The sequence below is a fragment of the Pinus tabuliformis genome, chromosome Q (genome assembly GCF_031772625.1).
Source record: "Pinus tabuliformis cultivar Carrire ecotype Pingquan chromosome Q, CPIR1, whole genome shotgun sequence".
In the NCBI taxonomy this organism is placed as follows: domain Eukaryota; kingdom Viridiplantae; phylum Streptophyta; class Pinopsida; order Pinales; family Pinaceae; genus Pinus; species Pinus tabuliformis.
The window spans coordinates 1,298,694,244-1,298,718,751 of NC_142296.1; the positions used below are offsets into that span (position 1 = coordinate 1,298,694,244).

The 24,508-nt window shown below is 36.7% G+C and overlaps 1 pseudogene; it reads right to left on the reverse strand.

Annotated features, from left to right (window-relative positions):
- Positions 1–3,279: 3,279 nt before the first annotated feature.
- LOC149224577 (uncharacterized) lies at positions 3,280–4,656 on the reverse strand (annotated as a pseudogene).
- Between the last annotated feature and the right edge of the window lie 19,852 nt (positions 4,657–24,508).

The window sequence follows — 24,508 nt, forward strand, 5'->3', positions numbered from 1 at the left end:
GGGATTTTCTTATAGAATTACGGACCTCCATTTTCTCTTTAAATTTGGAAAAATATACCACATTGCTAAATGTTTATTGTCTTTAAATGAACAAGGTGGAATGATGCATAAATTTTTCAATGTGGTTTGTCTTCAAAAATGGATTAGTGTTGGTAAGAGGGACCCTTGAATTTCACTCTAGAAGCAATTACAAAATTAGATTGTCTTTCTATAGTTCTTATTTAATATGAAAATGAATTGGATAATTTCATGGTTGAAGAATTGTATTAAAAATAACTAAATTTATCCATTTATTAACTCACTCCAAATAAATATTTATTTAGACAACAAAATGAATAGAAATGTGAAAAATAAATACAACAAATTATATTAAAACAATTCTTTCGATAAAAGAAATAATATTTGATCAATGGTATGAAATTATTTAATAATTTTTGACAAAAGAATCCATCTTTTAAAATAAGAATTAGGTATTTAGATTTATTAAATTTTAATATGAACTTAAACAATAAATAAACTAATAATTAAAAATATATAAATAAACTTTGCGCTTGGCTTTTTTTTAGGGTTTTGTCTTTGAGGGGGTCCAACGGTTTCCTTGCCGATGCAACCCCCTTTACCTCTCTGCAGCCTACGTTTTAGTTTGATGGCACATCTCTAGGGGCCATCATTTGCATGTGCTTATTATTATTGTCAGTGGGTCGTCACCCAACAAGTACTTTGTTGTTGCTATCAGGTGTGGCTATGACATGGGGGATTTATGGCTTGTCTGCGCTTGGATGCATGTGGAGTTGAGGGAGTGGGCTCTTTGTGGCGACCTCATGTCGCTTGCGTCCTTGTTTTGTGCCTCATACATGCTCTTCAGATATCATGCATGTTTGTCGTCGTCTCCTCTGGAGCTGTGACCTATCTAGTTTTTTTGCAGTGGAGTTCTTTGTTGGATGTCTGCTCGTTTTTCTTCTAACGACCTGCATTTTAGGCCTATTTTAGATGGGGTTTTCTGGACAACATGTGCCCAGGTATTTTACCTTTAGGTTTTTCTGTGCATAATGTTTTGTTCCCTGTTGTTGGGCTTTGTCTATGGCCCCTTTGGGGCTTTTTTGGAAGGGACGACTTTCCCTATTTTGCCACATGTAAGATATGGGCAGATCCTAGAGAATGCACAATAAATATATATGCAAAATGTATTTTTTTCTCATAATTTTGAATAAAAATATGAATTTTTTTTCCAAGAAAAATAAATATATATATATATACATATATATATATAAAACAAAGTACATCCATATATGTTCATATATATATATATAAAACAAAGTACATTCATATATGTTCAAATTTGGCATATAAGTATGGAAATTGTTTTATAACAATTTCTTTCATTTTTAATATGCAACAAATACACGATATTTCCAAATTCAATTTTAAAAAACTTCCATAATAAAAGTTAAAGTAAGTTACCATATTAATAAGAAATATAAAATCTATTCATAACTCTTAACTTACTAATCGACAATTTATCAATTATTAATTTAAAAACAACTATATGTTATTTTATTTATTTTAAAATAAAATTGGAAAAATTTATTATTATTAAATTTAAATTAATTTTATAAAATTTGAAAGAATTATAATTCAATGATATAACTTAAATCTATTTTTTAATTTAAATAAAAATTATAAAAAAAAATTAAAAAAATCATCTAATTAAACCACATATTAAATACGCAATAGTTATATATAAATATATTATATTACATTTACATCATTTATAGTCATTTCTCATACCTCTATGTGTAAATCATAAGTACAACAATACATATAAAGTATTTGCCTGCAGACTTATACATTTACACCTTTTTATTCTTATAATACATTTGCTATACTTCTGTATACCTCTTTAAGAAAATGAGAATCATAATTTTAATTTATCAATTTAAATTCATATTTGTTTTAAAACCTTAATTTAAGTAAGCATTCTAATTGGAGCAAAAATCTTATTATCAAATTCCAAAAAGGTCACCTTTAAACTACACCTATAAAAAACAATATATATTATAATATATTTATTTTTTAATAATTTTATATAAACAAAATATATGAGTATTAATGTTTTATAACCATTTCTTTTATAAATAATGAGAAAAAGTTCAGGGGATTCCAAATTCAATTTTAAGAAACTTGCACGGTAAGAGTTAAGGTAATTTTACAACCATTTCTTTTATAAATAATAAAAAAGTTCAGGGGATTCTAAATTCAATTTTAAAAAACTTGCACGGTAAGAGTTAAGGTAGGTTACCATGTTAATAAAAAATAAAAAATCTGTTTATAGTTCTTAACGGGTTAATCAACAACATATTAATTAAATAAAGGTTTTTTTAATAAAAACTGAGGAAAATTTATTATTATTATTATTTCTAATTAAAAAATTATAATTTCATTGTATAATTTAATTTTTTATTTATTTACAAATATAATTTAAATAAATATGATAATTAGATAAAAAATTATTAACAAATTTTAAAAAAATTATCTAATTAAATTACATATATTAAAAACATAATAATTGCGTATAAATATATTATAACATATTTATATCTTATTTATTTATTTCCCATACCTTTATATACATGAGAGGCACAATCATACATATAAAACAATATGTATAAAATATTTGCATGCAGATCATGTTTTAATACATTTACACTCAAAAAAAATAAGAAAAAATCACAATTTTAATTTATTAAAATGTACCATTTCAAATCATTTTTATTTTAAAAATAATTTAAATAAGCATTATAACTGGTGCAACAATCTTAATATCAAATTCCAAAAAAACTACTTTTAAAGTACACTTGAAAAACACAATATAGTCAAAAGAACAACAATACATATAACTGCATTTGCCTGTCTACATCAAAAGCACACCAATACATATAATTGTATTTGCCTGCAGATTTATTGCAATACATTTACACCCTTCTTATCCATTTCCTATACCAACCATGCATACAATTGGGTACTTGTATTGCAGTTATGGCGAGAAGAATTTTGGTGGGAAATTTACTGATTTGAAACGTGGTATTATATTTAAGATTTATTTATTCAGCTTTAGATGTGGGGAGAGATGGCAGATTTATTAGTTTTTGGATGTCTTAGCTCCTGAATCTGAGCTAAAGTTAAATGTTGATTTACTTCAAGCATTGTATTTTTTATAAGCGGCTGTTTAGTTCTCCCTTTATATATATATATAAGTGTACTGAAAAATCCCTTGATCATTAATTTTAAGAACTACATTCCAATATATATCCAAAAGAAATTAAATAAAATAACAATTCCCAGCAACTTTTTCACACAGAACTTGCAGATCTAGTTAACATCCCAGAACTCTTATTTTTCCAATTCTTTCAACCACAACTTACACTCTTCTTGCAACAGCTCCAAGCTTCGACAAAAGACTCTGAGCTCCTCCACCCGATGGTTGTGCCATTTCCGTTGCAATGTTGGGGTCTCTGCCTCGTCCAACTAGGGGAACACCTTCACAGAGCGCACACCCTCCCTCAACTCTTTCATTTTTACAAACAAGGTTGAGCACAGGCAGCTCCGCTGATGCACCGAAAAACGTTATTGATTAGGGTTTCTATCTTCGAATGAACTTCCTTCATCATGTTATCAACAACTGGGGCCCTGCTCTCGTTAGGTTTATGGTCCTCATCCCTAATAAAATAATCCCCATTATTCTGGTCTGTGTTATGGAGATCCTCTTCCTTATGGTTTCCTTCTTTCACATTAAATCCCCAAATCTGCCTCCGCAGCTTGAACTAAGCAGCCTTGTGCGGGCTCCTGTAGGAAAAATGGTCGTCTAGAACATTTCCCTCGCTGATCTTGGAGCATATGCTCCAGAATCTGGACCTCATGCGCCTCATTTTGTCCTAGTGTTGGGTGTTGCTAATACCGAATCCAAGGGCCTCCTTCACTTTTTCATAAAATGCAGGCATGTTCACTTGCCCTCCTCCTCCTGCACAGACGAGGAGCGCATTAGCCAAGTTCGTCTTGTCTCCGGCGGACCAAGTTTGGGGAAACTTCTTCTGCTCGCCAGATTTTTCTGCTTTCTTTTCTTCTTGTTCTTGGATTTTGATCTGCGGATGTCATCGTCGTGGTGCTTCTGGTGGAGAATTGAGATTTGCGCCAGGAGTTCCTACCGATCACTTTGAGATTTTTACCCGTTGCCCTCAGAAGGGTTCGTCCTTTTGGCGGCCAAAGGGGTCAGATGATCCTTATCCCAATCTCCCCTGTTTCGTTTGGCCTCCACTCCATTATTCTTATTGCTTGAAGAGGATAAATTGGGATTATCAGAGATTTTGTTCGGGTCCTCAGAAGGGTCATTCGAATGCCTGTACGCGCTTATGGCTTCTACAGGTGGGGATTAGGAAAGCGGGCAGTGGAGAGACACTATAGAGGAAATTTTGTGTGTGGAGATCTGAAAGGGAGGTGGGTAAGCAGAAGGGATCTTGTCGGGGCGTGAAACGTGGGAATTCAAGCAAGCGAATGGAATGAGTGAACGACTGACGGGTGTGATAACGGGTCAACAACGCCCGCCAGGCCACCAGAAGTGGGCGGAACGCAACCCGAGTGACCTGATAGTTAAAAATCCCCGATGGTTAAAAATTCATCTCCCATTGACGCGGAGGAATTGTTTGGACGGTCAAAAGTGATCGGAATTTGGGCAAAAAATTTCCAAAAATATTGTAGAGGCGGTGTTTGAATCATGTTTTTGATGGTGGAAATGCATTCAGCATCATCAAAAACGTATAAGACACTTAAATTTTGAAGTTTAACAAGTATTTACAAAAATTCTTGCCGAATTTTCTCTAAATATAACCCGAATTTCCATAACTTTTCAAACAACTGCTCCGCCTTCTTAAACAACATGACGTTGTTGAATTGTTTCCATTATTGATTTCATTTATTTCAAAAAATTGACTTTCTTTTTCCGATCCTCCCTCATCCATCACTATGGCACTTGGAATCTGAAGTCCGGGGGGCTTACGTCCTCTTGGAAGTGAGTTATGCACATTTTGACTTTTTTCTAGCCTTCTTTCCCTTAATTCATATGTTGTTCCACCAATGTTTTTGTTGTGGTTGGTTTTTACTCTTTTCAATCCAAACATTTTATTTTACATTTGTATCATAGACTTATTTTACATTTGTATCATAGACTTGTTTCGCTCAGCAATTTTTGAATCTATTTTTTAAGAGGATGGCTCCCTTATTATAGAGACATTTTGTACATTAGGGTGAACGCCATGGAAAATTATCTTTTGACAATTGTATTTTGTGCATTTTGGATCTGTGGTGGTTGTATCATTTCTAAAATTTTCAAATAAGACATTTCTCTCTTAACTTTCCCCAAAATTATTTCTGGATCAACATTACTCTCCAAAATGTCTTCTTCTATCTCTTAAGCGTTTCTCATAGCTTCTTGTAGAGTATCAATGCGTGCAGATTTTAATGCATAATCATGGTCTTCTGAGTAATACATGGCATGCATCCATCTCTACTACATCACATAAGACATTTTCATTGAAGCTTCCAATCTAAAAATTTAACAAGCACTAATATATCACGGTCACTTTCTATCCTAATTGTAACCATGAAACCTAATATGGATTGGGATGGGGAACATATTTTAACTTTTCCATAAATTTTATGGTTACCAATTTTATACTACATCCAACATCTATGACCATAATACAACATTTTCCCTAAACCTTATATCTAGTCTTAAAAACCTTCTTTCTCTATTCAAGTTTAAGCACCGTCCTTTAGAACATTAAATTCTCACCTTGTTCTTTTTGAAGGACCATTATGTTTACACCAATAATGGTTGCCTCACTTGCCTATATTTGGGCTTCATTTCTTCTTCCTACATTGTGTTTTTTCTAAACTATTGGATGCCTTATACCCCTCTATTCCACATCTGCAACAAGTGATAATGTACCTACCTTTTCCTCTTCAAAATCCTCTACCATTTATAATACAATTTCCTCCTTTATTTCCTTGGCCACTGATGGATTCATTTCACTTTTCATTGCCTCTAATAGTACTTGTTCTACTTCCCTCTGGGTCGTTTTCCTTAAGATTTCTATTGTGCTTTTCTACCAATATTCTCTTCTATCTTCAAGGCAACTTGATAAGTTTCATCCATAATTCAAAAGAAATGTATGCTCAACTCATCTATACAATTGATTTACTATCAGAGAGGCATTGTTTATTGATTTCAATGGGATTTTGATATATTCTTCTACAAAATTTGGTTCAATATATTTATGAACTAAGATTTGATTTTATACTCCATCCTTACATATTAATCTCTAGAAAATTATGCTAAGAAGAAACTTCTAAAAATGGAATATGTTTTTTAAGTCCCTATCTCACCAATTCCTTCATCTTTGTTATTGTTTTCCATTTTGTATAGAGAAATATCTTCTTTCTCCCTATTCCTTAACCATAGAAATCTAAATTTCTTCCTCTTCCTCTTTGATCGAAATACATTTTAGAATATATGTTAGAGTATGCTAATACAAAGAGATTGCCTACCCGGTAGAATTGATAGGAACTAGTCTTCCACCTTTGGATAGTCATTTATTACACTAATAATTTATCCTTTTCTCCACCTTTGTTACCAACCATTTATAAAAAAAATTTCCATTGTTATTTGGTTTATAAAATATCCTAAATATTTGAATCCTTCTTGGAGCTTAGAGAAATTATAAAAGAAAATCTAAAAAATGAATTTGATGTGTTTCCTCTAAACCATTAAATTGTATATAAGATTTTTTTTCAAATTGACTATCTTACTTGTAGAATTGCAAATAGAGATATAGTGTTTCCTTTAGCTTAATAACATCTATTCTTGCCCCATTCTTGCCCCATTCCCAAAAGTAGAACATCATTAGCAAAAATAGGTTGAGTTAGTTAAAGAGTTATGTTAATTTCAATGCATCTTAGGGTCCCTTTTTTCCCTAAAAATAACAACATTTTGATGAAATTCGTCTGGATTAATCATAATGAAGAGTTTATGTGCATAGTACATAATATATATATATATTTAATTTGCATAGTACATAATATATATATATATATATATATTTAATTTGTATACACAATATTATAAAATTATTATTATAATATTTTTATTATTTTTATATTTTGTCTAATTTTACTTTATGGCCCCTCTTTATTTAGCTTTTTATTATTGTGTTAAATTTTTTTCCTACAATCTTGTATTAAATATTATATATCGTATTATTTTTTTGTCAAGTTGTCTGTGATTCTCCTAGTTTGACCTGTAGCTTGAGGAGCTGCGACCTAGGGGCATCTAAGTTGTCAAAGTCACTCGGGGATCACACCCGACCTGGGCCACACCAACACTTAGCTGATTGGATTTTTTAGCATGTCTCCTCCCCCTAGCAGAGGGCAGAACCACCCCCATGAGGTTTGATCTTGGGCTGCCTTGCTGACCAGGCCCATCCTCAACTGGTTGTGCTAGTGGGACTTGACATTATATATATATATATATATATATATATAATTTATTAAATTTTAGCTATATGTGTGTGTATTTTAACAACTTTATAAATATTGAATTTATATTATAAATCTATAGAGACTTTTTTAGTTCTCATGTATTAATATTATAAATTATATTAATACCTATATAATCTATTTTTCATCAAATCTGTAATTATTGATCAATTCTATATATATTTATTATAATATTACTACATATTAAGTTTTAATAACTATTTACAAGTTATGGCCTAGTCTAATATTTTAGGGTTGATTTATTAATGTTGTTATATATTATGTTATTATATTGTTTGGTTATAATGTTTTTTGACCTTTGACTTTCTCTGACCTTCAGTTTAGGTTTTTGACCATTGTAGGTTTATCTTTGGTTTTTTGTGTGTCTTTCTCTTACACTTCTGCATTATTTATTCCCTTGGATAGATCGAATTTCTCATCAGTGTCTTGATGATGAACCGCGTTGGTTGGTCTGAAACGTCAACCCAAAAATTGTTCATTGTGATTAATCAAGAATAATTTCATCAAAACATTATGAATAACAGAAGCCTAAACTTAGAAATTATAACATTGTTGAGTCCTTGTACTAATGATTGGGATGTAATGGAGCTAAGGAAAGCCTTCACTCGAACCCCTACAAAGTATTGAAAAAGTCTAATCCTACTCAATGTAAATGAATACGTGAATCCTACTCAAATGTAAATAACTACATTATGCTAAGCAAACCATGTAATCAAGACTCTAATCCAACATAATCAATAAATTAATTTATGATAAACTAATAATAAATTTATATCAATAAAATCATCACACAAACAACTCAAACATTCAATAACATTTGTGACAAAGTGTTGTAGTGGTTGCAACACCCTCCAAAATTTTGGCTTACATCCAAATTTTAGAGCCTTCCTTGGTTTTTCCTTTGATGGTTGCAAACACTCGAGCTCACCCCATGAGCTCTTGTGAAGTCTTTTCACCCTTTTGCTTGTTTGACCAGCAGTCATCTTTTGGCATATTGATTGCTTTGTCATGCTTGCGATCTTGTTATGGTGAGTTTGAAGGTTTGTCTTTGTGTGTTTGGGTTGTCTTCGCTATGTAAACATCTGTCGTACTCACACACAAATTTGTAAGCATTTTTGCGCAAGTGTCATCATGATCGTATGAAGGTGTATCTCAAGTATCGCGCTTGTCGCTTTCAGCTCTAAGGAAGTCTCATCGAGGGCATGTTTTGTCTTGTTATACTGGTGGTCTGTGTTGTCTCGTTGTCGAATTATGCTATGTGTATGATCGCCATGTCAATTCTGCACAAGTTCACTTGCTTTCAACACTTAGCCATTTTCCTGAAAATCTGTTCGACTTGACAACCCTTTTCGACTGAATACCAACAGAGTTGCACTGCGCAGTCTCAGCCCTTAGTGACCTTGCTCTATTTCCCAAAACTGTGCAGTGTTTGAGGTTGTTCTCCAGGTCAGTTGCACTGCGCAATCCCAGAGGTGAGCAGCCTGTCTGCCTTCTAGAACTGCACAGAAATTGCCTTCATGTCCAAACTGAAGTGTGCATTTCTCAAGCACAGTCATCAAGCCTCACTCTAGTCTACCAGAACCTTGCACTACACCGAGACTTGGGTATGTACAGCTCTCCAAAACTGCGTAGACATGCCCAACTGACCCCTCTACTGCATGTCCTGCACTGTTCTCCAAAATTGTGTAGTCATGTGTAGCAGCCCCCTTGCTTTCTGTCCTGCACTATTCTCCAAAACTGCACAATCATGTCTAGCAGGGCCTCTGGTGCTTATCATGCATTGTTCTCCAAAATTGTGCAGTCATGCTCACTAAGTCCCATGCAACCCTGTCATGCCTTGCTCTTGAAAACTGTGCAGAACTACCCAACACATCCACTGCAACCCTGTCATGCCTTGCTCTTGAAAACTGTGCAGAACTACCCAACACATCCACTGCAACCCTGTCTTGCCTTCCCTCTAGGAACTGTGAAAAGAGCCCCTCATGGTCCCACCTTACAGCCGCCACTGATGTACTTCACTGCGCAATTTTGCCTCCCAGTGGTCACTGCATAGTTTTTCCCGACAGTGCAATCCTCCTGGAGTTCCTCATTCGAGCCTGAGTTGTGCATTGCGCTGTCTTAGTGAGTTGTCCTCCTTCCCTATCACTCGAAACACGAGAACAACACATCATGCTAGACTAGGAGGTTTTGGATTTGATGTCGTCATGTCATGAGTGAATTGCAGGAACCATACACTGATAGATCATGGCGAGATGACGAATGGGATGAAGAAGGAGCACACATGCTAGAAGACTTGCTTGCAGCTGGACGAACGTACCAAGCACATCAAGCAACAAGTGAAAGTAACATATGCAATGAACCATCATGCAAGACCAAGACCATCGAAGACCCCACAACACTATGTCATGTGAAGGAGAAGACAAAGCACACCGAGAGTACATCCATCACTCAACAGTGCAACAACTTGACATGGACACCGCAGTCAACCAATACATGTCAGTAGTGTCATGTCGAGTTGTGCCATGAGTTGTCTTGGCCACGTCACCACTATGGGTCATATCTGTTAAAAATCAATGTAATGTAAAGCGAAGTCCATTGGACGCACACAAGAATTTGAAGAGTCATGTCAGTTGAAAAGTCATTGGAACTTGAATGGTCATGAGGGTAGTCTAAGAGTCACAAGAGTCAAGCATCACCCTTGGCTATATATACTCCTCCCATTGTATGAGAAAGGACTTTTGACCTTGGATCCTCCCACATATCCTTGAGAGTTTGTAGTATGTTCTTTGAGGAGCGAGGAGTGGCTCCAATGTCCCACTATTGGGACTAGTGATGTATGGTGTACAGATGTGTCTTGGGACTTTTTCTTAATTCAGAATCCTGTTAAGGCTAACACATTTTCACGCATGTTTTGTAGGTGTTTGTAAGACTACTCTCTAAACATTTGTAATGCATGGTTTCTTAACCTGTACTAAGATAGTTGAACTACTTTGGTTATTTTAGTACTTATATTGTTGAAGATGTGTTGTATTTATTATCACCGTTGTCTCATCCCTATGGACTACTCCGTGGGATACTAGACAAACCACCTTTGTGTATTGGCTGTCACCGCTGTCACATCCTTATGGACTACTCTGCAGGATGCTCAACAGACCATACTTTTTTTCTAGTTATAACGACTGTCACATCCATGTGGACTACTCCGTTGGCTGGTGTATGTATTGTCCCCTTCAACTCAGTTTTAACGATTGTCGCATCCGCTGTGGACTATTCCTCTAGGTGTTCGACAAAACTTTCTGGTTCGCGTGTGTCTCTTCCTTGGTGGTACTACTACCTCTCACTTAGAGGCTCACTTTACTCTCCCCCTTTCTAGTAAGAGAACCTCGACACAATTACATTACGCACTCACTAAGCACACATACCTTGTTGTTTGAAGATACCAACGTAACACTCTCATGTGCTGACAACTAGAGCCAAGGCAGAGCTCTAAGTATATGGAAACTGGGCCTTCATACCAAATGGGACTCCTACTCCAAACGGTGTGAGGTGTAGTTGGGACTTCACATCAAGGAGATCACCTTGGTTGACGAATTTCCAGCACCGTCAACAAAATGGCGCTAGAAGGAGGGCTAGATGATAGGTTGTGCCCACAGAGTTTGGTTGAATATCTATTTAAAATAGCTCCTCCTAAAATCATAATCCCGAGATGTTTTTCCAAAGATCTTAATTGTACCATCCCCGTAGAACTCATTCATGACCTGTCCGAACTTAAGTTCGATGGTGAGGGTGAATCAACTTTTCGTAAACATCTCTTTCAAGTTATCCGTCCCTGTTTGTGTAACAGATTAGAGTCCGAAGATGTCATGGCTAGATTACTCACCCTCACATTTGAAGGTCGTGTTAAGAAATTGTGTCATACATTACCTGTTGCTTCTATCCATTCGATCGCTCAGCTTGCCAAGATGTTGTGTAAAGCTTTCGATAAGTACAACCACCAAGATGTCTGTAAAAAAAATCTGTCATTTAAGAATGAAGCTTGATGAACCAGTTTAGGACTTTACTAATCGGTTCCTTCACCTTTGTTGTGAAATTCCTGAAAAAAATTGAACTCAGATTTCTTGGGACAAGAGTTTAAACACCTGGTTCATGTTTCCCAATGAGAAAGCAGGTAGGTGTGCATGATTGGGTAATGCGAGGCGAGCTGCCCATATTTAGCGGTGAACCTCTTGATTTCCCTTCTTCCCCAACTCTTGCAGATCATGAGGCACCTCAGATTGCAGAGGAGGAGCCCAACACCCCATTTGTTCCTTGTCCTCCTCCTTTTCCATTCCCAATGTGGGTGTCCCCTTGTTGTGATTGAAAAGCCGAGAAATCTGCGCAACATGTCCCTAGCCCATCTTCTCATTCGTCTCCCGCTTCTATGGAGGAAGTTCATGAATGGCTTAGGAAGCCTATAACGAAGACTCAATCCTCCATTCCGCAAGAGGACGTCACCATTCATAACTCAGGTCTCGAATCTAATTTGCATCTCTTCCATCCTCCATCATCTACAATCCATGACGCCTTCTACCATGACTCGCTTAATCAATCCACTTCACCAGCCAGTTGTTCGCATTCTCTTAATTCTCAAGCTGCTGGGTCAAATTGCAATCAGGCGCAAGACAATCACATTACACAGGCAGAGGAGCAAAAAGGTGAGGACACTAACAATATTCCCTCTCTGATTCAAAATTGTGCACATAAAAACAATGAGCTTCCATTCTTGAAAGATTCTCAATCTGCTAATCTCGGTGGAACATGTTGTATAATTAATTCTTTTGATCAAACCCTAGTCTTGGGAAGTCATCACTCTCATGCTTCTATATGATATGACGAACACCCAAGCACATCATGTGATCTTCCATTTTCTCATGAAGACTCTAACTCAAATCCAGAATGTGCTCTGGTCAAAGAAGACATTCATATCAAAACTTTCTCTTCACCTCACTTGCCAGTTTGTCCTACCATTCAAAGCATCCACATGCGTCAGAGATACTCTACGTCCTCTTTTTTCTTTATCTGATGAGTTATCTCCTCAATTGACACAAGGCAGTGAGGTTGCCCATGATGAAGTTGAAAACAATCTAATCACAATGCGTACTTCCCATTCCTTGTCATCTCTTCTCTGGCATGAAGACAACTCTTCAAGTCAACTTGCTGAAGCTGAAAAATCTAGTACAACATGTGACAGAGATGGCTTCCATCTTGAAATCAACAACAACAACCACCTTCAAGCCATGCATGGTCCGGTTCATCCTTCAAAATGTGATTCTGTAAGTCTGGAAAGTTCTAGGACGTGCCAGGGAGTCAAGGAATTTCAACGTATGTTGATGATTATGTAAGGGCTTCGCAACTCTAGTAAGCTCCTAGAACTAAATCAAATATGGTTTCTCACACACAATCTATTTATCTGCATGGTTGCACTCGATGTGAATTCACGTGTAAATAATGTTTGGTATTCCAGATGTGATCTCTCAAATTTTCAAAATCTCACTTATGACCAAATTCATGAATCTGTCACAACGCATCTGTATTCATGCAAATATCTCATGTCAAAATCGGGTTGGGAATGTTCATCTATCATGAAATCATGGGATTGTGAAGTTAATCATCTCAAAGAAAAAGCACACCAAGAGTACATCCATCACTCATCAATGCAACAACTTGACATAGACACCACAGTTAGTCAATACATGTCAGTAGTGTCCTGTTGAGTTGTGTCATGAGTTGTCTTGGCCACATCACCACTATGGGCCATATCCATTGTAACTCAATGTAATGTAAAGTGAAGTCTAATGGACACACACAAGAAGTTTAAGAGTCACGTTAGTTGAAAAGTAATTGGAAGTTGAACGATCATGAGGGTAGTCCAAGAGTCATAAGGGTCAAGCATCACCCTTGGCTATATATACCCCTCCCATTGTATGAGCAAGGACATTTCACCTTGGCTCCTCCCACATAGCCTTGAGAGTCTGTAGTCTGTTCTTTGAGGAGCAAGGAGTGGCTCCAATGTCCCATTACTGGGACTAGTGATGTATGGTGTACATATGTGTCTTGGGACTTTTGCTTAATTCAGAAGCTTATTAAGGCCAACACGTTTTCACACATGTTTTGTAGATGTTTGTAAGATTACTCTTTAAACATTTGTAATGCATGTTTTCTTAACCTGTACTAAGATAGTTGAACTACTTTGGTTATTTTAGTACTTACATTGTTGAAGATGTGTTTTATTTCTTATCATCGTTGTCTCATCCCTGTGGACTACTCCGCGGGATACTAGACATACCACCTTTGTGTATTGGCTATCACCACTATCACATCCTTGTGGACTACTCCACGGGATACTCAATAGACCATCTTTGTTTTCTAGTTATAACGACTGTCACATCCATGTGGACTACTCCGCTAGGTGGTGTACGTGTTGTCCCCTTCACCTCAGTTTTAATGACCACTACATCCGGTGTGGACTATTTCGTTGGGTGCTAGACAAACCTTTCTGGTTCGCGACTTGGTGGTACTACTACATCTCACTTAGAGGTTCACTTTACTCTACCCATTTGTAGTAAGAGAACCTTGACACAATTACATTACGCACTCACCAGGCACACGTACCTTGTTGTTTGAAGAGACCAACATAATACTCTTATGTGCTCACAACTAGAGCCAAGGGAGATCTCTAAGTATATGGCGATCGTGCCTTCCTACCGAATGGAACTCCGACACCAAACGGTGTGAGGTCTAGTTGGGACTTCAATTCGGGGAGATCCCCTTGGTTGACAGATTTCCAGCACCGTAAACACAAAGATAACCATGCAAACTTAAAACTATAAATACATCTTTGTTTTAATTCAATACATAGATCATATAGATCATCCTTCAATTGATTATCATCTCCAACTACACATTTCCACAACTCACTGAACTGATAAATTAAATCTACGAAAACATAAATATATACTCGAATGTATTTGGCTTTATATTCATTACTCGATAAAATGACTAAACAACAAAAAAAATCTTAAGAACAACCCACACCATATCATAATAATATTCTGTAACTACCCCATCCCACATTTACTCGCTTTTACAAGCTCTCCAGGGTAAACATGACCTAAGTGCTACTATGACATTATCTCGATCTCCAAGTTCCAAGTATGGAAATGGGGCCTACAAACTGGAACACATACTACCAATCATTAAGGACACTAGATCACTTAGCAGCCTAACAAATACCCTTGATGGTCAATCCCTGAGGTGGAACTCAATTGTTTACAAGCTTTACACCCTAAACACACCCATAACACATTGTGCATGTAGTTATGAGGCTTCAACCACACCCATAAGTTTGTCTACATGTGGTTATGACCCAAATATTCTAGTTCTCTGCATGTGATGGTGAGATGTATGCCACTTTCTTAGGGTTAGCCTTCATACCACTGCCCATAAGTGCTTATAACTTTTCATAATGCAATCAATGATGATAATAATTCTAAACCATCAATACGCAAGAAAGATCTTGACCAAGACATGCCTAATACATGATACACATTTCGTCAAACATATAATAAACATAGAAGCTACGTGCCATAAATGCATATCTGATCATAAACTTCTGAACCACATTAGAGAATGTTGGGTCCCTATAATACTAGTGATTACCCCATTACTATTGTAGTTATACCCCTTATTTATATTGTTGTGCCCCTATTACCCCCATATTGTTATTTCTGTGCCCCATAGAATCCCTCTATTGTTATTTTTGTGGCTTTATATTATTATTGTTAGGTTGGCTGGATTATATTGTGACTCCTTAGACTCCTATATATAGAAAGGAGGTTTTGTCATTTGTATCATCCAAGAATTGTTAATTTATGTAATGTAAAGGAGGTTGCCCCCTCGAAGAGGCTGAATTCTAAGGCGTGGATCTCTCTTTTCTATCTTTTTGTGAGCTGGTTTCATAACATTTGGTATCAGAGCTTTGGATTCTAGGGTTTCGCTGCTCCAAACAGGTCATCGTGGAATTTTCGCTATAACATTTTTTCTGTGACGTTTCAGAAGTCGCAAAAAAAACCCATTTGAGAAGAAATCGCGCTAAACCTTGGGTCCGAATTTCAGAGCTTTTTGCGCGATATTTGCGGAGATATGATCTGAGGAAGTTGGTCTTTTTGCAGACTCTTGAATTACATTCAAAACAGATTCAAAGGTTGAAACAGTGACTCGTGGCACGTCGTACAAGTTCGCTCTACTGAACCAGTCTAAAAGCAAGTCGCTGTGGGAGATTTCACATAACTCTTCCTTGGAAAATCCAATTTGGCTCAGACTTGTGGCATTGTAAAGAGGACGTAGAAGGCTACTACAGGTAGCAATTTCAGAACTGGATGATCCAAAATTACAGAGATACATCAGATTCAATATGAGGCTTCTATAAAGTGAAAAAAGGTGTGTAGTTTCTTTTTTTTAAAATTTTTGTGTAAGCTTGGTTTAACGGAATTCAAAGGGCATAGTAAAGCATTATTATCGGTAACTGATGCCCCGAGGAAAGAAAATGCAAACACCTAGTAAGGAACCTGAAAGCTCTAGCATGACTCATGAAGAAGAGGAAGAAATGCTACATGATATATCAAAATTACAAGAACAAGTGCAACAAATGTCACGCTTACAAAAGCTAACAGAAGCTAAGATAAGTGGCGTGGAATCTAAGATAAATGGCGTGGAATCTAAGATAAAGGGCATGGAAGCTAAGATGGAGGATTCGATGGCAGATTTGAAGATAGATTTGAAGACAGACATGGAAGAATTGAAGAAGTTGCTACAAGAAAGGGTCACTAATGGTGAAAAGGTAGTAAAGGAAACTCATGATGAGAACAAAAGAAATGTTAATCATGATTCCATAGACGCTAATGTTGGATCAAAGAATCACCATATTCCAAAAATCGATATGAGGAAGTTTGATGGCAAGGATCCCGCCACATGGATATTACAGATGGAGCAATTCTTCGATCTCAATAATGTGCAAAACGCACAAAAGGTACGTATGGCAACTGTATATTTGGAACCAAATCAGTTTGTATGGTATCAATGGCTTTGCTCTCGTAAACAATTTATCACTTGGGCAATTTTTACGGAAGAATTGATAGCACATTATGAAGATACAAAAAGCAACACTTTTTTTAGCCAATTGATAAGTCTCAAACAAAAGGGTTCAGTAATGGAGCACATTGAGGAGTTCCAAAAATTGAACATAAGGGTAAAAGATATTCCAGAGGAGCATAGGATTGATGTGTTCATAGGGTCTTTAAAGGATAATATCCAACATGATGTTCGCCTTTGGGAACCTGATTCATTAGAGAAGGCATTCAGGTTAGCAAGAAAAATGGAAAGCAAAATTATGGCAACCAGGAAGCATACCACTCACAACTATAAAGACAGAAGTGTTGTTGCCCCTAGTCTTCCACAACCTATAAGGTTGACACCACAACAATTGGAAGAAAAAAGAGCAAAAGGGCTTTGTTACAGTTGTGATAGCAAATACACTAAAGGTCATAAGTGTGCTGAGAAGAAATTATTCTACATAGATTGTGAAGAGGAAGAAGAAAAGGAGCAAGAAAGGTCAAAAGAAGAAGATATACTCCAGGAACAAAGCCTAGATGAAGAACAAATAAATTCGACCATATCTTGTAATGCATTGGCGGGAATTACCACTCCTCAAACCATCAAGATAGAAGGACAAATCAAGAAGAAAAAGGTAATAGTGTTGATTGATTCAGGAAGCACCCACAATTTTATTCATTGTAGGGTAGCAAAAGAATTGAATTGCTTCCTATATCCAGCACCAGAGTGTCAAGTGATGATTGCAAATGGAGGAACAATAAATTGCTCTGGAAAGTGCCATAATATCAAGCTATCCATGGGAGAATATGTATTGACTAGCCCAATGCTTTCCATTCCAATGGGAGGTGCTGATGTTGTACTAGGAGTCCAATGGCTACAATCCTTGGGTACAATAGCTTTTAATTTTCAAGAACTTTTCATCAAATTTTCTACAGAAGGAAAGGAAGTTGAATTAAGGGGTATTGCAGGGAAACCAGGAAAGATAATCAGCTCTAATGGCATGACAAAGCTTCTAAAAAGGAGCAAAGAGGTGTAATTGCACAATTATGTTCGCTAGATGTTTCCACATTGGAATCATCTATTTCTCCAGATCTCCAAAAAGTCCTGGACAATCATTCCAAGGTATTTGAGACTCCCAAAGGTCTCCCACCTATGCGTGATCATGATCATGCTATTCATCTGATTCCAGGAAGTGTTCCTCCAAACATCAGGCCGTACAGATATCCCTATGCCCAAAAAAGTGAAATTGAACGTATGGTTGCAGAAATGCTAGAGGCTGGTATAATTCAACCAAGTCAAAGTTCTTTCTCAGCTCCAGTAGTATTGGTGCACAAGAAGGATGGATCATGGCGCATGTGTCCGGATTATAGGGAGCTCAACAAGCTCACTATTAAAGATAAGTTCCCCATTCCTGTTATTGATGAATTACTGGATGAATTGCATGGATCAATTTACTTCACCAAGTTGGATCTTCGTTCGGGATATCATCAAATCAGAATGAAGATTGAAGACATTCCGAAAACGGCATTTAGAACTCATGAGGGTCATTATGAATTTTTGGTCATGCCTTTTGGCCTTACCAATGCACCTTCAACATTTCAAGGTTTGATGAATTCAATTTTCAAACCATTCCTTAGAAAATTTGTGTTAGTATTTTTTGATGATATACTAATCTACAACAAGTCTTGGAAGGATCATGTTGAACATGTTGACAGGGTGCTACAACTATTGGAGGAGAAACAATTATATGCAAAAAGATCCAAATGTTTCTTTGGAGTCCAGGAGGTGGAATATTTGGGTCATATTGTATCTCATGAAGGAGTTAAGGTAGACCCTAGCAAAATTAAAGCCATTAAGGAATGGAAAATCCCCACATCCATAAAGCATCTGCGAGGATTTCTTGGGTTGACAGGGTATTATCGCAAGTTTGTTAAGAATTATGGGAGAATAGCAGCACCTCTAACAACATTATTGAAGAAAGATTCATTTTCATGGACTCTGGAAGCAACAAAGGCCTTTGAACATCTTAAAGAGGCAATGTGCCAAGCACCGGTCTTAGCTACACCGGACTTCACAAAAACCTTTATTGTGGAATGTGATGCTTCAGGAAATGGAATTGGTGTTGTTCTAATGCAAGATGAAAGACCCATTGCTTTTGAAAGTCGTCCAATCAAGGGAAAGTTTTTAAGCAAAGCTATTTATGAGAAGGAAATGTTGGCAATACTCCATGCACTTAAGAAATGGCGACCCTACCTAATGGGAAGACACTTCAAGGTAAAAACGGATCATGATAGCCTTAAATACTTTTTAGAACAAAGATTATCCTCTGAAGAGCAACAAAAGTGGGTCACAAAGATGTTGGGTTATGACTTTGAAATCATCTACAAAAAAGGGAAGCAAAATGTGGTGGCAGATGCACTCTCAAGAAAGGATGAGGATGTGGAAGCATTGTTGTGTGCCATTTCTATTATCCAACCAGATTGGATAAACGAAGCAAGGGAGGAATGGAAGAATGATGAAGAAGTGTGGGCACTTATTCGAAAGCTACAACAAGATTCCAGTACTTCTGATACATTTAGCTGGAAAAATGATTCGTTATGGTACAAAGATCGCTTATACCTCTGTAAGAATTCCCAGCTAAAACAAAAGATTCTTATGGAATTGCACACTTCTCCCTTAGGAGGGCACTCAGGATTTTTAAAAACTTACCACAGGGTTAAGAAGGAATTTTTTTGGGATGGCCTTAAATCAGATATTCAAAAGTTTGTGGCGGAATGTTTGGTTTGCCAGCAAAATAAAGTTGAAACAATTAAGACACCGGGTCTATTACAACCTTTATCCATTCCAAGCCAACGTTGGGAGGAGGTTTCAATGGATTTTATCACAGGTTTACCCAAGTCTGAGGGAAAGAGTGTCATCATGGTGGTAGTTGACAGACTTACCAAGTATGCACACTTTTGTGCATTATCACATCCATTTAAAGCCAGTACAGTTTCTACTGCATTTATGGAAACAGTTCAAAAGCTACATGGAAACCCAAAGATTATTGTAAGTGACAGAGATCCCATTTTCACTGGAAATTTTTGGACAGAATTATTTTCTTGTCTTGGTACTCAGTTAGCTCATAGCTCATCTTATCATCCTCAATCTGATGGGCAAACTGAGATAGTAAACAAATGTTTGGAAGGATATCTTCGTTGCTTTGTATCTGATAAACAGACACAATGGGTCAAATGGTTGCCTCTGGCTGAATGGTGGTATAACACTTCCTTCCATACAGCAACAAAAATGACCCCATTTATGGCACTTTATGGGTATCAACCACCATCCATCACATCATATTTAAGAGAAAATTCTAAGGTTCAGGCAGTGGAACATCACATCGAACATCAACAACAAGTCCTCCAACTCTTAAAGGATAACCTCGTGTTGGCACAAAATAGAATGAAACAACAGGCAGATCAACATCGCAGTGAAAGAAGTTTTGATGTAGGTGATTGGGTATTCCTACGGCTACAACCATATAAGCAAATGTCCCTAAAGCAAGCTAAGAAGGATAATAAATTATCACCAAAGTATTATGGTCCGTACAAGGTGTTGCAAAAGATTGGTACTATGGCATACAAATTGGAGCTTCCTGCAGCTTCTCGATTGCACCCAGTTTTCCATGTTTCATGTTTAAAGAAGGTTATAGGTGACAAGCTCCCAATTCAAACAATATTTCCAGAACTTGACGAGGAAGGAAAAATTATATTGGAACCGGAAGCAGTCACAGAAACAAGAACTCGACAGCTACGAAATCGATCAATTTCAGAGTATCTTATCAAGTGGAAGAACTTATCCGCTGAAGATTCCACATGGGAGGATGAGAATTTTATGCAGAAGTATCCAGAACTACTCAAGCGTTGAGGACAACACTTTTTTGAAGGAGAGGGGCATGTTGGGTCCCTATAATACTAGTGATTACCCCATTACTATTGTAGTTATACCCCTTATTTATATTGTTGTGCCCCTATTACCCCCATATTGTTATTTCTGGGCCCCATAGAATCCCTCTATTGTTATTTTTGTGGCTTTATATTATTATTGTTAGGTCGGCTGGATTATATTGTGACTCCTTAGACTCCTATATATAGAAAGGAGGTTTTGTCAATTGTATCATCCAAGAATTGTTCACTTATGTAATGTAAAGGAGGTTGCCCCCTCGAAGAGGCTGAATTCTAAGGCGTGGATCTCTCTTTTCTATCTTTTTGTGAGCTGGTTTCATAACAGAGAATTATCAAGAAAGTCCAATGCCCACTCAAGGTAGCTGCAACAACACTTGTTAGTCTATGAATTCTTCAACCATTCAATCACTTATCAAATCATGAATAAGATCCATAACAAGAGCACATCATATAATCATGCATATAACCAACATAGAATCCATAAGAAATTAGTCACAATATAAACATAATAACTAGTACAATTTCTCATCAATCACAATAAGAAAATAACTTATATTAACATATTGAAAATCCAACCAAGTCAGGGACTTCCACATACCACCCGACCATAGAATGGGCTAAACCAAATCCCTCTTTCAATCAATCACCCCCATGCCATATTCTAAGCATGAATGTGGGATCATATGGGTTCAAAACAAAGAACCAACAAGGGCTTCTAGAGGCCAAACCACCTCAACTCTCAACCATAGTGATTTCGCCTAACCAATCCATAAATCACTAACACCAAAACAAGCATGGATGCCTCCGATTTCCTTCCTAGCTCCAAAGGAATTTTTCCTGTCTCCGCTCATCCATCAAGAGTTCCAAAAGAAATCCCATCTCTATCCTTGACCCTTGGGAATTTTCCCAAGATCACCTCAACAAGATCTAAGTCTACCAACCATCCAAAGCTAAATCAAATAAAGGACCCATTACATCATGGCTATCTAGGAAATGGAAAGGCAATGTTAAAACCACTATAAAACGAGGAAAATCCCATGCCAATGACAACAAAATAACCAAAGAACCACATGCATGTACCATGCATCTAAATCTCAACAAGGAAATTACACATGCAACCTATTACCTACAATGAACTCTAGTTGTAGTTGTTGATCCAACCTTCTTTTCCGCTGTCCTCCAATTCCTTGATTGTTCTTTGATTGCATCTCTACAAGTCCAACTAATGCTAGGATGCTCCAATAATATTTTAGTTATGAAAGAGTGTGAGAGTATGGAAGAAGAGAACCAAAAGATAAATTGACAAAAGTTGTAATGACCAAAAGATGTGAACTATTTCTTTGATGCCTTCATATCATTGATGTCTAGTCTCTTCCTTTACTTTTTCCGTTTTCTTCATTTTCCTCTAATTTCTCTCTAATTTCCTTTGCATGCATATTTGTCTCCCATCTCACTTTTCTCCTATTTTCCTTTATTTCTTTAATTAAATGTTATTTATTGCCTTTTTTCCTTTGCCAATTTCCATAGCCGTTATTAAACCACAAGTGATGCCCACTATAATGTTTTCCCACCATTCAACTTGGAATACATGTCCCATGACATCGGTCTTATTTTTATTTACAAAGAAAATCAACCAAGGGTTGTTACAGACCCCTCCCCCTTGGGGGAACACCATCCTTGGTATTCAGTGACACTTATGACCAAAAAAACATACTACCCATGGAGCTTTATAACATAGCTCATTGGTATTTACAATAAACAAATGATGAGAAACATGACCAACATGACAAACATACGGCTTATTGGAGCTTTATAACACAACTTGATGTGGTATTTACAATGACATACATATATTTATACCAAAAACCCATATGCTCAACTAGTAAACAAGGAAGGATACAAAGCCCACATCTGATCATCCATCTCCCATGTAGCTTGATTGGGCCCACAATGCTTCCATTGCACTTTAACCTGCTTTATTGCTCGGTTCTGGAGCATGAGTTGTTTCCATTGTAATATGCATTATGGATATGGATGGAACTATACCTCTGGTTCCACCTACAATACAAACCGATCAATCACATGATCAACATCCTGTATATATGTCTTAAGCAATGTGTTGGACACCTAATCCTCTAAGGGTTGGTGTGGAAGTTGAACAGTCAAAGGGAGTCCAAGAGACCACTTGGAATATGAAACCAAGGGTCACTCCAATGTATTGTAAATATGTGCCATTGTGAATAATATATGCAATTCAAGATTTATCATTCAGATTCTTGTCTTCACCATGGCTATGTTTAACATGGTATCAGAGCGGGTAACTTCCTAACCTGCTCAATCTTGTGAAATGCACTAATTTTGTGGCATTTGTGTGCATTGCAGCTCTTCCATCTATTATTTTGCTGCCATTCACAACTTGGCGTGTAAAACACTTTGAAATGTACTTTAAAACCTTAGCACCCCTCAGAACTATATTTTTAGTATATTATTCCTTTGCATGCACTACTGCTTCCTGTCAAAGCTCTAAGGTTTGTTTCCCTTTTGTATTATTTTGAGCCAAGCTAATAATACCTCTACCATAGTGAGGTTGTTAGAGCTAAATTTAGATGCCTTTGACAATGTAACACCTCTCCTAAATAAAAGCATTCCCTGTCCTTCACCTATCAGTTCTGACTTTGTCTTCTCATCAACAGTTTCGACAAGGTTACTTATGAACAAAAAAAATCCTAGAAGTTATACGTTGGGTGGCATAATTTTGCAGAGATTCTAAGAAACTGATACTAAATTCCCCTTCTCACTAGAGGTCATGGCCGTCCACTACAACTGTTGTAATGAATTTATAGATAATAATTCCCACCTTTGACATCTATATATACAAATGAAGGGAAGCATCAAAATCGTTCCTTTTGCCTAAAATATGTTGCAGGAATTTGGTAAATTCAAGAATGCTTTTCTGACTAGCCTGTCAACTATGACATAACATATCTTTATCACCTCTCTTTGCAATTTTATTGTGGCATTTCATTTTCCTCCTTTGTCAATTCAAAAGGAAATAGTAAAAATATTACCTATCCTCGAATCAATGAGGATCAAAATTGATTGGTGATGGTGCTGCTATCAAAAAACTCAATGTATTGAATGAAGGGAGTCACCACACAACATGAATTGATGGCTAAGTTTAGATCTTCGTGGGCATTTCCCAGGAATGCATTTTATAAATGTCAAGAGCAATAAAAATGTTGCCAACATCATCCACATTTGGCTACATATTGGTATATGGATTTTGATTATTACTGTGCCCAGGATTCCGCTACCTAAGCAGTTAATTACTTGCCCTGAATTTCTGAGCTCTTGCAAGTTGTTTTAAATGTATAAATCCATTACATCATGTGATTCATTATATTTCATGATCCTTGTATAGATCTTCTAGGTGGCATGTAAGAAGGAATACAAAGAGTTGTCCATGGGCGCTCATGGGAAATAAGAGCACAATTATATGTTTATTCTTCCATCTGCATCTATTGTCAAGACACTGAAGTTGAAACGTTCTTGGGCAAATAATTCAAGCTATGAAACACTTGGATCCATAGAACATGAGCAGCCTTGACTATTCAATGTAGTGTTGACACTGCCTTGATTCTTGACATAGGCATTGTGTATCATTCTCAAGGATTTGAAGAGTCGACACCAATGAGTTTTAGTCAAAAAAATCTTTTTAGCTTGCTCTGTTGACTAGAGCAGAATCATATCGACACCCTTGCTCTCATTTTTGAATGAGGAGGAGGACAAGGTCCGAGAGAATT